Here is a 17,019-nt window from a genome sequence, read left to right as displayed (position 1 = left end):
TGTACTTAACCACTACCAGGCCTAATATCACCTATTCAGTAAAATTGTTAAGTTAGTTCATGCACTGCCCCAAGAAACCACTTGTAGAAGCTCTGTATTAGGTGCTTAGATATTTTAAAAGGATCAACAACAAGGGTATTATGTTTATAAGAAATAATCATCTGCAAGTATATGGGTATAAAGATGCTGATTGATCAGGCAATCAGAGTGATAGGAGATCAACTATAAGCTATTTCTGTTTTGTAGGTGGCAACTTAGTTACTTGGAAGAGTAAGAAACAAACAATTATAGGAAGATCAAATGCAGAAAATGAAGCTCTAATTGTGTGTGAACTTCTGTGAATAAAATACTTATTATAGGACATAAGAATAAACATGGAACAACCAATAAGTCTCTTTTGTGATAGTAAGGTTACGATTTACAATGGGAACAACCCTGTGTTTCATGAAAGAACAAAATGCATTGAGGTTGGCTGTCACTTTTTAAGAGAAGATTCAATCAGGGATTATAAGAACCCAACTTGTTAATTCAAAGGCACAACTTGCAGACGTACTCACCAAGGTTGTATGCAGAAACACTTTCTACAAGATAGTTAACAAGTTAGGCTTCAGGACTTTCTCTCACCCTATTACTTTACTTTCTTAGGCTTCTGTCTCTGACAGGGTTTCTGATCTTTCTTTTCTGGTATTCCAAAAACCATTGCCACCTTGAGAGCCTGGATATGATGCATTGGTTTATGCTTATTTTAGGTAAAAAATAATTTGTCATTTTTTTCAATAAAGTTGTGATTAGTTGGGAGACACATCCCCGGTTTGAGCGTTTTGAGCTGCCTCACATCCAGGAATCAGATTTGATAGTAGTCCCAAGAAAGCCCATGTGGATCACCCAATAATTTAACAAAGAATATGTAGGAGTCATAGCAACAAAATGGCACCTTTGACATGCTTTTCTTCTGCACAGCACGATCACTGGCAGTGTCCACCAAATGATAGACTTCAACAACAACAGGAAAAGAGGAAGAAGAAGAAACAAAAGAGGATAGGTTAGATTCACAAGTTTGCTTCTAGGAGGTGCCGCTAGGTTAAATCAATGATGAACCTTACTGAGCTTTTATAGTCTATCTTATAGGATTTTCTGAATCCCAGCAAACGGTCATGGCAGGGAGAACTTTTGGCAAGCTCTTACATAGTAACTTATTAACCTTTAATTTTGTTTAATGAAATCTTATAATTTGGAAATTAGTTTCTTTCCAATTTAATTTTGTAACTGCAAGAGGGCCCTCTTGCATTTACAAGAAGAAGGATAGGGCTGAGGGCCACTATCCAACATCTCCCACTTAGCCATGAGACCGCCAGTTTGCTTCCACTATGTGTGGGTTTTCTTGATCTTTAGTTACAAGGTTTTTCATAATTGGTTTGTCCATCGTAACTTGAATTTTGTTCGAGGTTTGTAGCGATGTTTTTTATTCAATGGTTTTCTATTGCAACCTTTCATATATATCTTAGCCCCATGTGGGCTACATGCTTTGTAAACAAGTCTTTAGATATTCCTTTAGTTAGGGGAACTGCTATCATGTCATTGGTAAACATGTATTCAACTAAAATTTCATTTTTCTCAATCATTTAATGGACAAAATACTATTTAACTATTATATGTTTACTCTTTGAGCTAACAACTCCATTTTTCATAAGTGATATCACTGCCTGATTATCACAATATAGTTGAACTGGTTCATGATCAAGCTCTAATTTCAAATCTTTCAGGAACCGACTTATCCAGATAGCAAAGATAGTTGCAACATTACACAATACATACTCTACTTCTTGTGTGTGCTGAGCAACACATCCCTATTTCTTACAGGACCAAGCTATTGCACCACCTCCAAAAAAGAAAGACGTATCCAGATGTGGACTTACTACATCTTTATAGCCAGCAAAATTTGCATCAGTATAGCCAACTAGAGTTAGCTCTTCTGCTTGGTAGGACAATTTCAGTCCTTTACTTCCTTTAATATACCAAAAAAATCATTTAACTACTTGTCAGTGAGTCCAACCAGGATTACTTTGATAACAACTCATAAGACTGATAGGAAAACTTATGTCTGTGCATATGAAACATTTAATTTTTGTTGTCTTTCACCAGGACAATCACTTCTACTCAAATTAGATCTTTCGCTATGGGAGTTCCAATAGGTTTGCAATCTTCCATTCAAAATTTCTTTAGGATATAATCAATATATTGTTCATTGCTCAAACTTAGAATTCTCGAGTATCTATGTTGAGTGATCTTTATTCCTAATATATAGGAAGTTTCACCCATGTCCTTCATTTTGAAGTTCTTGTTCAATCAAGTTTTTGTTTTGAATATCATATCATTATCATTTCAGGTCAATAGAATGTCATCGACATATAATGATAGGATACAAAAGAGACTTTCACTTTTCCATACAATATACACAAAGGTCTAGTTGATTTGTTATGTATTCAAGCTTTGTAATTGCTCTATGAAAGGCAAAATACCATTGTCTTGGTGATTGCTACAAACCGTACAGTGATTTTTTCAACTTATACACTTTGTCTTCACTTTATTTAGTGATATATCCCTATGGTTGAGTCATATATATGGTTTCTTTTAACTCACTATTCATGGAAGCATTTTTACATCCATCTGACAAACATCCAAGTCATAGAAGGCTGCTATAGCCATAATTATTCTGATTGACGCAAACTTTGCTACCTGCGAATGGGTTTCTAAGTAATCAATTCATTTCTTTTGGAAAAACCTTTTGCCACCAGTCTAGCTTTGTATTTTTCGACTGATCCATCAACTTTATAATTTTTCTTTAACACTCATTTACATCCAATGGGTCTTTTATCCTTAGGAAGATCTATAAGTTCTCAAACTTTATTCTTTACTATGGATTCAATTTCTTCATCTATACCATTTACCAAATATGATGATTCATGCGAGTTTATAGATTCATCATATGTCAGATTGTCAGATATTTTGTCAATATCTGCTAAATAGTATAGCTCCTCTACAAGATATACATAGTAATCACTCAAATATGAAGGAGGAGTTCTAAGTCTTTTATGACCTAACAATGTCTGAGATAATGAGGAACTCGTATTAGTAGGTTCATTACCAAATTATTCTTCAGTCAATTCATTATCATGTTGTTCTTCAAACTGTTCTCCAGTCAGTTCATTACCAGACTAATCTTCTAAATAAATCATATTATCCAGTAGATTGTTATGATCTCTCACTGGATCATTGTCTTTGTTATTGAGTTTTAAGAACTCTACATCTCTACTTTCTGTAAGTCCCATAGTTGAGTGATATAATCTGTAGCCTTTGGATCTTTTTGGATATCTAATAAACACATTTTACTGATCTCCATCTAGTTTATCTATTTTTTGATCTAAAATTTTCACATGTACACCAGTCCATCTCTCATAAGGATTGGTTGCGACTGCTTTGCAGAACACTCGATTTATTGTATACATAGTTGTTAACACAACTTTACCCCAAAATACTTTGGGTAATTGGGCAGTTGCAAACATGGATCTCACCATGTTCAAGAGGGTTTTATTAAACCTCTCAGCGATACTATTTTGTTGTGGTGTTCTAGGTATTGATCTTTGCCTATTAATTTCAAGGTATTTATGGTAATTGAGGAATTCATTTGATGTATATTCACCTCCTCGATCAGACCTTACAACCTTAATATATTTTTCAAGCTGTCTCTCGACTTCAAATTTATATTCCTTGAATTGTTCAAGTGCTTATGACTTATATTTAATAAAGTAAATATAACCAAATCTTGAAAAGTCGTCAACAAATGTTATGAAGTATAACTTGCCACTATGTATTTGACCTCTAAAAGGTCTACAAATATCGGTATGGATTATTTTCAATAGATCAGTGGCCCAAATTATTTCAGACGGAAATGGTTTCCTTGCCATTTTTTTTATAAACACGACTCGCATTTCACGAAATCATTTATATTTGTATCATGTATTATACCTTATTGTGCTAGAATCTTCATCTTGTTGATGCTTACATGACTTAATCTTTCATATCATAAGTTTGTACTTACATTCATTGCACAGTCAATATAAGCAGAATTAGAAGCTTTATTCATTTTATTGAGTTTAAACATACCATGTTCTTTTACATATTTATCATCAAATATGGTCCTCCCATGTTTTCCCACTGTGATTTTCTCTGAAACAAAATGGACTTCAAAACTTTTCGCTGTCAGAACAGGGACAGACACTAGGTTCTCCTCATGGAAGGGACATACAAGACTTCAGTAAGAATAACACTAATGCTCCAACATTTAGTCGATATGACCTGACTCTCATGACATCATAGTATGAGTTATTACCCATATAGACTTTTTGCACTCCCAAACTCTGATCTTTCGTATGAATCACGCTTTCATTCATTTTTACAATGTGACGAGTAGTTCCCGAATCAACCCACCAACCAATCAGATCTTCATCTGTGAACAAGCACTCTAACACAATGCAAATGACTTCTCTGTTGGAGTCCCCTTGATTTCTCCTCCTAGTGTTATTGTCCTGACCATTGTTGTCCTTCTTGTTCGAGAATTTTGTCCTGTAGTTTTTCTTTATGTATCTAGGTTTCCCACATCTGTAGCATTTCACTAAAGTTACTTGAGTTCTCTGAATTCGTGCAAAATAGCCCTTGAACTTGCCATCATTTCTCTTTTTAAATTCTTTGGGTTTTACAGGCACATGACTATTAGCTAGTTTTTCCTAGAAAGTCATTAGTTCTGCATCATTTCTCTTGTTCAGACGCTCTTGCTGACTAGCTAATTGAATTAGGAGTTTCTCTAGAGTTAGAGTGTCAAACTGGAGACTCAGTGTTGTGACAGCCATATCCCAGAAAGGTGGTAGGCTATACAGGATGGTATATATCTATGTTATGAGATATCACATTTCCCACTACGACTAGGTCTTTAGCTATGACCGATATCTTGTTAACATGGTCAACTATTCTGTCTGACTCTTTCATTTTGTATAAATTATACTATTCTAAGAGCAACTAAACATGCATCGTAGAAGGGGTGTTGTATTTTGAGGAGATAGTTTTAAACATATCTTTGGTCGTTGGATAGTCCTCAAACCCCCTGGTCAAGTCATCTTCCATGAACGTCAACATGATGGTTTTGGCCAGCAAGTCATCATTCTCAAAGGCCACATATGCTCTCCTTTTCTCATTTGTGGGATTATCTCCTAAAATGGGAAAAGGCATGTTGATTATATAGATAAGCCTCTCCAAGGTCAAGGCCAACATGATTCTACGTTTCCATGCATGGAAGTTTGTTCCATTTAGTTTTTCGGTCATGGCCAGTTCTGAGGCTCCCACTCTAGAAGTCATTTCTAAATATTTAATTTTTAACGACAAGAAAAGTACAATAAACAGGAAGCAACACAAAGAATATCACGTCAAGAAATCTCCAATAATATTCTAAAACATCAGTTCGAAGCAAGGAGATCTCAATTTTAAATTTTAGAACATGAATTTCCTTTTTTATTTTCAAATTTATTTTCAGAGCCCTTTTTTAGCAAATTTAATAAGTCTAAAGGGTACCTATATGCAATTGTATACATCAAACCTTGCTTTTACACTGAAATTGCAAAACAATTTTCCAGAACCCTCTTTTAGAAATTTATAATAAGTCTAGGTGCATCTCTATGAAATTTCGTATAGAATCGTTTTCCAAAAAATCAACAGTGTTTTTGAAAATAATTCGAAAATTGTGGACTACTTTTGTAATTTTCGAATTTTAGTATAAAACCAATCCAGCTCGAGATTTTGTCATTTTTTCGGTCGATCTCTCTCCTCTCGCGAGCTCCTCTGCTGGAGTTTCACCCTCGTGCCTTACCGCTGCTTCTTTCTGCTCTCGACCTGTTGTTGCTGCCTCTGAGAGGGACATGACGTTCTCTATGAAGGAGACGAACGATGCAGGAGCTAGCAATTACCAGAGTCCCTAAAGGCCTCTCGCACCTGGTTGTGTTTTTGAGTCACTGGGTGGAGATGGTCTAAAGGTTGGGAACGGCGAGCTCCACATGAGGAAGAGTTCCAACTGAGCACCAGACCCACTATGGTGGTTCTTGGGTCGTCGTCTGGGTTTTAGGGTCTGCTGCAAAGGGAACAGGGGTGGAATCTCCAGCTACACGAGGAACGGCGGAGTTTTCCTCTAGCTGTTCTTAGAGGACACGACCAGCTTAGAGTTTCTGTTGAAAACAGCGGTGGTTATAGAAAGGAAGACGGGCCGCAGTTATTCTTCGATTGTGTCAGAAGGTCTGGTTAAAAGAGAGAAAAAAACAGGGTTCTCAAAGGCTCAAACTGCAAGTGCCTCCTTATAGGTAAAGTATTATCTCTATCTTGCGCGTGTAACCTATCCTATTTCTTGTTGTTCTTATTGTTTTTCTTTTGGAATCTGCTATCAGAATTCTTGACAGACTTCAAGCTCATGTTCAGAGCTCAAACACTAGTCTTTGTCTCAGATCTCAAGGATACAGTGGTATATCTTATAGAACAACACGTAATCAAATACGTTTGAGCCTAAGAAGAATTATTTCTATTCGAACTAGCATGCTTCATATATTATGTTTAGTATTTTCTATCATGCTTCATATATTACGTTTAGTATTTTCTAGCATGCTTGTATAATCTTTAAAACAGCATGATAAACTGACAACATACATGCGTGCGCATGTAGTGTAATCTTCACAGGCACCACGGAGGTAGGATTTCACTTATTGGTATTCGACAAGCCTGCTCTGACACCAATGTAGGAGTCACAGCAATGGAACAACACCTTTGACAAGCTTCTCTTCTACGCAGTCAGTAGCGTCTACCAAGCGACAGACTTCAACAGCAACAGAAAAAGAGGAAGAAGAAGAAGAAACAAAAGAAGATAGGTAAGATTCACGGGTGCTGCTAGGTTAAATTGATTATAGTCTGCCTCACAGGATTTCCTGAATCCCAGCAAACGGTTATGGCCGGGAGAATTTTTGGCAAGCTCATACATGGTAACTTATTAACTTTTAATTTTGTTTAATGAAATCTTTTTATTTAAAAATCAGTTTCTTTAAAATTTAATCTCGTAACTGCAAGAGGGTGCTCTTGCAGTTACGAGATGAAGGATAGGGCTCAGGCTATCCAACAGAATAGATGCTAAAACAAAAGATGAAGAGAAAAACAGAAGGAATAGGTGGCCATAGAAACTCTCTTAGGGTAAAACGACATTCAATCGGTGGGGCAACATGGGAAAGGTGATAGGGATATTCATTTGGTTCAAGATTAATCAAATTTCCCATTTAAGGCCACCGAAGCTGGCTATCCTCAAAAGCCGGTTCTTTTAAAAAAACTATAGGTCTGAATTGTGAAAGAGATAATATTAAAGATGTTCAGCAATCTGATTAACTAACTGTTGGTACAATTTAAGTAATCGGCTCTATCATTTGAGGCAAAAACTTATGTATATTTATATGATTCAGTAATCAGTTCAGCAAGAATATTTGCCCCATAAATCCTCCAAGTCCCACCATTGATATGAAATGTTATAACCTTAAGATATCCATCTTCATAGTCCATCATATAAATGAGTTTTGTGCATGTATGTTAGTCAAACTTAATGAAAAAGAATCCAACTTCAAGCTAGATTCTTTGATCCAAATCGTCCTTATGCAGCCCAACTTTGAGAAAGTTCTCCATACAACATTTTCCACTAAGATGTTATGTAGGTCGAAATCTCAAATCTGTGGATGGTCCTATTTCTTAAGGACCAATTTTTTGAAATTACAATTGAGAAAATTGATTCCCAACATCTCCTAAGGGCCAATTTGATGCCTCGGAAATACACTGTAGACTAGGAATGAAGATTCAAAATATTTGAAATTGATCCATGTTGATCAATCATGGGATCAAAAAAAAGTTGCAGTTGAGCAAATCTCTAGAAAAATGATTCCGAAATTTTCGGTCCACTGCCAGGGTGAGATGATGATTCCAGAGGAAAAAAATGTGATTATTGGAGAGGCGACTGTTGTAGTGCTGGTCGTTGATGCCCGTCATTGCACGATGTCCAACAGCCTCTATAATGACTCAACCAACTTCTAAGTTAGGTGGCCATTGATGCCAGTTGCTGCATGAATGGCTGCCAGTGTTTAAAAAAAAAGTTACTATAGAGGTTGACACTAGAAACTATCGACTGTGCAAAGGGTTTCCGATTGACTGAATTCCTTCTCGTAAAGAGAGAGAGAGAGAGAGAGTAACAACAATGCATGATGGCTGACATTGGCAACAACATATGGTATTTTTTCTCTGGTGCAATAAGAAAGTGAAACTAAAACAAATAAAAACAAAGAAAAGGAGAAACCCACCCGCTCTAGCATCGGGTTTTCACCTCTAGGACCATAGCAATGCCGCTGACCTATCCCCACCATGCTCTGACGGGTCTCCAGTCACGGGTCATCGGAACGAAGCCACAGTGAAGCAAGGAAGAGAGAACAGTGGGAAGAGAGAGCAAGAATGTGAGAAACAAAAAAAAAAAAAACCGCACCGACAACCTTTAATTGTGGTTTATAAAAAAATTCACATCCGCCCCACTATGTTTCAAAATTTTTTTAAATGGCACAGCCATCTTTTCAAGAATTTACCTCGACGATCCAGTAATTTTAGAATTTTAAGAATATTGTTAATCCTTTACAAAAATTTACACTAGAAACCTAAGACCTTTAAAAATTTTCAAAACATGGTTCTAATTCCAGTTTCGATCTATTCTTGCATATCAAACATGGAAATGGACTTCCAGCTAACCAAAACCCATTTTAGCAAGCATGAATCAGTTTTGGAATCAGAGATTATGTTTCTAGTTCCATAATTCCAGAATTAACATTCCAGAATGCTGATTATAGGAAAGCAAATGATATGATAACTAAGATATGACCACTGGAAGTCAATGCTACATCACCTGATGGCAAACCTTTGCAATTCATAGCAATGATTTGATGAGGGAAAGAAGGAATCTCTAGATACAGGCACCACATGGGGCCAAGAATTAGAGGAATTTGAACAAGTGAAGGAAACGTGATATGGGAACTTCGTGGCAGATTTGCACATGTTACATCTAGAATGTAACTGAAACCCAAATCTTTGGAGTCTAATGGCAATGTAATTAACTTTTAAAGGACAAAATTCATTTACGCTAGGATTGACAAAATTCACTTACGCTAGGATTGAACAGGCTACTTGACCATAATAGGCTTCCATACCTCATCCTGACCCATGTTCTTGAAAGGGAGGGAAGACCACCCTCTCCAAATATTTGTCCTTGATAAATATTAGTAGAGAGCAATTGTAAGGGACGAAAGTGATGCTTTTACCTGTCACCACCTTAGTAAGCATAGGTGCCTTATTCTATTAACAAAGTGAAATGGTTTAGCACATTTGGGAAATCTTTGGAAATAAAAAGTTTATGAGTATGTCAAGGTTTTGTCCAAAATATAGCTTGTTTGCCTCCTTTGATGAACCATCGAACTCAGCCCCTCATGCTTTCTACCTCCAAGAGATATGCTTCCATTAAGTACAATGTAAAGGCTTACTTTTAGTGGTCCACATATCCAGGTGATGAAGGTATTTTCTTTCGAGAAATGTAGTATAAATGGCTCTTATGCATTCTCACCTCGAGTGCTAACAAGCACAAGAGGCACATGGTGCTCTCGTTGAAGGGCTTCAAATTCACACCTCCTTCCAAACTAGGCATGCAAGAGGGTGCCAAGGGATGAGGTGGACCACATTAGAATGGTCACCTAATCATCTTATTTTCCAATTCTTTAATCTTGCAATGAGCATCATGAAAACACTACCCTAATTGTGAAAGATATGAGAGATAACATGCTTAATTGCAATAAACAGCCTTCATGGGATGACATTCTTTTCTTCCACAAGGAAAATTTTTAGGAAAATTTTGAGAAACAATTCCTCAAATATTTTTTTTTTATTTTACCCAAAATGAGAGGAAGACAAGGTAAGTAGCAGGGAAAATTCCGGAGCAAACTACAATTATGAAAATTGAAAGGAAAAATCTAGGATTTATTATTTCTTAGCAACATTTTCTCATTAGCATGAAAATTCATGGTGGATTTTACTTCCTTTACTATGCTGTTGTCTCGTTTGCTGAACAAGAGAATGTTATTAACAAAACATAAGAATGGAGAGCATGCCTATCCCTAGAGGGCCTTTAGATACAAAGTCTCTTTATTTAGATCATAGTAATTTGAATGCATTTAAAGAAAATTTCTGTGTCAATGATAAATAGATATAACAATAAAGTATCTCCTCTTCCATACTATAGACTATCTGAAGCTTTGGAGAGATCAAGTTTTATATTATAAAGCATTCTTGTCATTGTGAATGGAGTGAACAATTTCATAAGTATCGTATTGTCTTGGATACACTAGTTTAGAAGCCCCCCTGTAGCTATGAAGTAATCTTCCAAATAATGGACTTAATCCTATTCACCATACCTCTATGATGTTCTACAAGGAGTTGCAAAGAGAAATAAGGGAGATGGCCATACCTCTTATTGCTTTGGTATCAATACTAGAAGGGTACAATTTACTTGTTTTACTAGTTTATATAAAGAAAAAAAATGTTATTAGACATTTGTTTGCAATGTCACCTTCTACTATCCCAAATCATTTTATAAAATCTTGCAATGTAACCATATGACTTAGGAGAATTGCTTGTAGCATTGGAGAAGATTATAGCTTGTTTAGTTGAGATGTGCAAAAAAGAGTCCCACATTGACAAGATTAGAATCCAAAAGGCCCTTTGAAACTAGGACAAGCAGATTACCTGAGGATTGACCATATCCACAAAACATGATATATAGGTTAATGCCCATTGTAAACAATTGATATGTCATGTTTTAGCTTGCATGTTGTGATGAACTTAAATCATCCAACATTCAATGAGAGATTAAATTTTGATATTTCACACTAAAGAGAGTACAAAGGAAGATGAAGAAGTAGATTCTGCCACAAGTATCAGAGTGCTGCATAGGGCCAATAGATTTGAATAGAATGGGGCAACAATTAGAGATAATACTCTTTTCAATGATAAAGGAATCTCTATTTTCAAAATAGTCCTTCAAATAGTGTCAACATGTCCCTCGAAAAAGAAACCCCTTATAACTACAAATGGTTCATCAAAGGAAGAAACAATATGATATAAAATGAACAATTCTAAGATGCAAGAGTTAAAATCTGGGCTGATGTAGCTCCTATAAATAAGGAAGAGGCATAACCATGCTAATGCAGAAAATGTAGCTCCAACATTTCTCTTGAAGAGTGCAAGGAATCAAACAATGGAAGTGGTGTCATCAAGCAGAAATAATCTAGAAGGGTCCAATTCACAACATGACCAATTCCTAATGCATGAGCAGTTGGAAGATAAATACAACTAGGAGTTCTCTTGGTAAAGAGCAGAAGCTTGTTATCAATGAGCTAAGAATATATGAACATCACAGAATATATGAACATCCCTGACCTACCCATTGTATTGCCATTTTAGATGGTTTTCAATCTGTTTTCAATTATTTGGTTGTTCACCCTAGGATAGTGCCAGATCATTCTATTTAACCCAAATTAAGAGCATTATTACCTTAGACTTAGAAAACCATAGTTTATTAGGCTAATCATAGGCAACTTTACCATTTTGCCCCTAAACCCTAGGAAAATCCTAGAAACTAATTGCATAGTGTTCATCCAACCTCAACATAGCTAGTCCTCGAACCCATTTAGGTCTTAGAGTAGACATTTTTGCTTTACATGTGCTCATATTATCATAGGTTATCTTGTACTAGCTCAATTAAGCTCGGTGGAGTCCATTTTTCTAGAAATGATAAGCTTTCAGCTCAAATTTCCACCTATCGTCTAAGCTATAAGTAAGATGGATTTATCATACATTCGGTCTAACTTTGGTGGTTCTTGAAGCACAACTTTCGAATTTTAGTTCTGTGAAATAGTGACCTAGTCACTAGTCATTCTCACTGCCATTTTTTGTAGCCTGAGCCCAATTTCATCTCAAACCAAGAATATTAAACTAAGCCTAGAACGTCTTTATTCCACTTAGAATAGCTTACCGTAGCTCAGCTCCAGTTCATTCATTATAGATTTAGTTCTAGTCAATTGCCAAGGTGTTTGGAGCTTGCTCCACTCACTTATTATATTCCACTTCTCATAATTAAATTTTCTTCTCAAAATATGATAATGTCAACTTAAATCAATTTGGGATTTGGTTCTGTGCAATCAAATCTCCCATTCTTAGCTTGGTTTTAGTTCAAACGTTGTAAGTTAAGTGTGGCTTTGATTCTGCAAATTCCCTCACCTTATTCGCTTCACTCACTTCAGTTACATTTCTAAATTTTGGAGATCAATTGAACATGAATGTAAGCACCCCAAATTTTTCAAAATTCTATATTTAGCCTTTCGAACATTTCGTAATGGCTTTACAACAACCTTAAAGGATTTTCGGCTTCAAACACTTCAATTTCTCTCAATTATGATCAATTTTTTCTTTTATTTGACTACCAATGATATTTGGTACTTATTTGCATCTATTTCAGGCTTTGGACACAAAGCCCAATCTCAATTTAGACTTATTTCATAATTCAAACTAGGATCCGGTTCAAAAACTCATATAGAAGCCTAAAACAGATCCCAAGATCCAAAGCCCAGTCCTAGATCCAAAATAGAGTATTAAATCCAAATACTAGACCCAGATCCAAAATAGATCCTTAGATTCAAACCACATACAAAATGGATTCTAACCAAATCTCAATTCTCAAACTGGATCCACAACAAAACTTTAGACCTAGATCCTAGTCCAAATCTCAATTCTGGACTCATTTGATCTCAATTTGATTCTTCATATCAATTCAGACCCGATCTCAACCCAAGATCCAAAATCTAAATCCATATCCTTATTCGGTTCCAAATTCTAGATCTTGATCCAAATTTATATCCAATTCCACGTTTTTACCTTAATCTAGTTCTAAATATGAGATTCAAAACCAAATATGAGTTTTAGATCAAAAATCAAGATCCAAATCCAAATATATTATTTTTGATCCATTCTAAGCTTTTGATCCGGATCCAACCCAAAATCTAAGAGCTAGATCCATTTTCATATCCAAATACAAGTCACGAATCATTCCCAGTCCAAGTATAGAGACATTATGATCATTTTCTAAATACCAATAATTTTTAATTCAAGATTCCCAAAATCCTCTTGATTTTCTGAAAATATCATTGAATGCCCTTGGTTTTCTTGAAATATTATTTTGTTTAAAAAAACAACTTTACTTTTTCTCAAAAATACAAAAATAACCTTTGTGGGGCCCACACCCAACGTGGTAGGCTGACCATGCCTGGTCTGACCAATCCAGGCTCTAGCAGGCCTGGCCCGGTGCGGCCTGCCTTGGCGTTGGCCGGCCTAGCCTGGCCCGAACAAGCTAGGCTTGTGCCGACCAGCACAGACCAGAATTGGCCTGTGGCTCCCCAGCTAGGCCTGTTTAAGCCAGGCCTAGGCTGGGCGTGCCTTAGGTGGGTAAGCTGCCTCCTGGTGCGGTCAACCCTCCAGTCAACTTATTTTTGGATAGATTTGACCCTCTTAGTGTTTTTAAGCTATTTTAAGCCAATAATGACTTAATGGCTAACTTTATGTTAGAAAAAAACCACAATGCCCTTAAACCTTCTTCCTCTATAAATAACTCATAATTTCTCTTATTTAACATGGAAATCCATCATCTTTTCAAGTCTTTGAATTTTTTCTCTCTTCTTATAGATTTCTTCTTCTCTTCTTCTTCTTCTTCTTCAATTTTTCTTGTTTGGCTCTCCTAATGTTCAACTCCAAATCTTTGTTTCCAATAAGAGGAAACCTTGAAGGAGCTTGTGATGGACTCTTGAGGAGCATCTCCAATCCATTCAAGCTACAATCAGACAGTCATCTTTGTCTGGAAGAGCTAAGGAGTCGCTTCTACACCAAATCCTTTTTTTAAAGGTATTTATAACTTTTCTTTCTACCATTTTCTTGTCTCCTTTCTGCATAACAAGCTGATGAAGGTCAAGACTCTCTTCGGAACTAAGGACTATCCTTGAAGCTCTGGAGAGCGTGACTAAAGCAAACATTTTCTTCAAGATCATTTTCTCTCTTTTTAACTTATCTTTTTATCATTTTAACTAGTTTATTCATTTCTTTTAAGTCGTTTATCTTTGTTAAACTTGTTTTTCTCTCATTTTAATTTTTTTATGTTTAATTTTAAGATATTTTTCTTTCATTCTTTACTCCTCTCATTTTCATTTTAATGTTTATCATTCTTAACTTTCCTCTATCATTTTAACTTATATTTCTCTCATTTTAATTTCTCATCTTTATTTCTTTTTTTTTATTTTATTCATCTTTCCATTCCTCTCTCATTTATTTTTTTTCTTTCAAATATCTCTCTTTTTCTCTCCCTCTGTTATCCTTATTTCTCTCTATGTATTTTCATTTTTTCTCTTTCTCTCTTCTAATTTCTCTCTACTATTCTTACTCTCATCCTATATCTATCTTTTCATTTTTCTATATAATTCTCTATTTTGATGGATTGAACATATCCAACCTGGGAAACACCCAAACACGCTTTATGTACATGTTAATTTGCATTGAGCATGTCATTTTTTATTTTTCAAATTATAAATCTGTCTTTCATATTTTTAGTAATCATTCTTTTAGCCTTTCATTGGCCCACCTATATTTTCCATACACCCTTGAGTGACTCACTTGATGAAATTTTACCTCTATTAATTTTTTTGTATTAAGCATATAGAATTTATATAATCATGTATACACAATCACTTATGGGACTCACAAATGCTCACAAACACATCTCTAATAAGCTTAAGTAAGACAAGATGAAGCTCCTAATAAGGTGCTATCGAATTAAGGCAAAATCTTGAAACTTACTTAAGGTTCAAGGAAAACACCACTACAACTTATAATATTTTCTTGTTTTAACTATCAAATCTTCACTCTTTCCAACATATTATTTTGATATTTGCAATATTACACAATCTCTCTTTGGCCTTATGCTGAACAAGAACTATGGCCATCGGTCCATCTATTTTGATATCTTATTTTCAAACAAAACTTGAAAAACTTGTTTTTGCAAAACATGACAAGTTGAAGTCATGTTTTGCAAAATAAGTAATTTACAAGTATGTTCACAATCATATTTCCTCAAGCAAGTTAAAAGCTTTGATTTTCAAAACTATCTTCAAATACAAGTTATCTTCTAGTTGAGTTCTAGTGACAATATTTGAAAAACTCAAATGATCTTACAAGTGTCTCTTTAAACAATTTGTTTTCTATGCTATTTGGCTATTCCAACAATTCAATCTCAAGTTTCTGAAGTTACTAATTATTAAGGATTTGTTAACCCTTAAGACTATAGTTCTAGACTTGAGGGCACCACCACTTTTTTTAAAAACCAAACCATATTTAAATATTTCAAAATTTGTCTCAATGTTTTTTAAAAAAACTTATTTAGACTTGTGCATACATGCATGTAGGATTTAGGATAATATTTCAAATATCAGAATGTGCAAAGCAAGAGGCTAATTCTTGATCGGGTTACCCCCAATAAAGGTGTTGGGAATGGTTGGACGGGTTACCCCCAATAAAGGTGTTGGGAATGGTTGGACCTCGTATAGATGGGTGAGTCTCTTTCTCTCTCATTTTACAATAAAACTTTTATTTTTCTGAAGCACTCCAAAGACTAAAATAAATTTTGAGAATGCAAACAACAAACTTGATCTAAATATTTTGATTTCTCTTTTGTTACATTTCAGCCTATTGATTTGGATCCCCTTCATTCAATTTCACAAAACTCTAACCAATGCTTGCCAAATCAATATTTTTCCTAGTTTATCTCTCATTTTCCCTTATTTAAATTGAGTTGCATTTTTAGAGTGCCTCAATTTTCTGGCAATAAGTTAATTTTTTTTTATTAATAAGTTAGGGCAGCCTTGTAGACCATATGTGAAGGATACGACATGTTATTTGGCTGTTTTAACTCAAGATTTAGATAAGGCACTATTTATTTACCATGCATGGAATGCATTGCTTGGTAGTTATAAGGATGATGCATATGCAAGTAAATGTATACATTTCATGCAGATCATTTTTATAAAGATATCTTGCCTTGATATTTAAATAAATGCTAACCTATCATTTTCATGATGCGAAACAAATTTGAACTTGCAAACAAAAGATTCTTCAAAGGTATTTGAATGCCTTATCATAGAATCTTCAAAAAGGGTGGGTCGATTGAAGGAACACAATTGAAATATTTATAAAAAAAAAAATCTTCAGAAAGAAGTGGCCTCACTAGAGGATCACACTTCAAAATATTAATAGAATTTACGATACCCAAAAAGCATGCCTTTGAGCCTTTCCCAAATACATTTCTCAAAATTTATAGAGATATCTGATGGAATATTCTGATATCGATAAGTCTAAGGTGAGTATTATATGCAATAAAAGTAGCAAATTAGATTACACTTTTTAGTTAACATTTTATAATTTGTCATTTTTACTTACAGAGTGCTACAAATGTCGCCAATTGTGCACAACCGACAATAGTTCACAATTTAGGGACAAAGAGCATGGCATGTTCTCGTGTGATAAGTTTATATCATACAAAAAAGCCATTTCATTTTTTAAGTTTATATGTATTTTGTATGTAAGTGATGATATTATGTTAACATACTACTTATATTGCAGTGCACTAGTGACAATGAAAATGTTGATGTGCTTCAATAAGATATTTGGATTAAAATTCACACAAGCACCTGATTTCCAAGTGTGGCCAAAGTCAATAGTCTATAATTTGTAAGTAGGACAAAAGGCACTAGCCCTATAATTGCAAGTATAGTA

This window comes from Nymphaea colorata, chromosome 9 (genome assembly GCF_008831285.2).
Source record: "Nymphaea colorata isolate Beijing-Zhang1983 chromosome 9, ASM883128v2, whole genome shotgun sequence".
Classification (NCBI taxonomy): domain Eukaryota; kingdom Viridiplantae; phylum Streptophyta; class Magnoliopsida; order Nymphaeales; family Nymphaeaceae; genus Nymphaea; species Nymphaea colorata.
The sequence above is the reverse complement of the archived record's forward strand: the minus strand, read 5'-3'. Positions refer to the sequence as shown.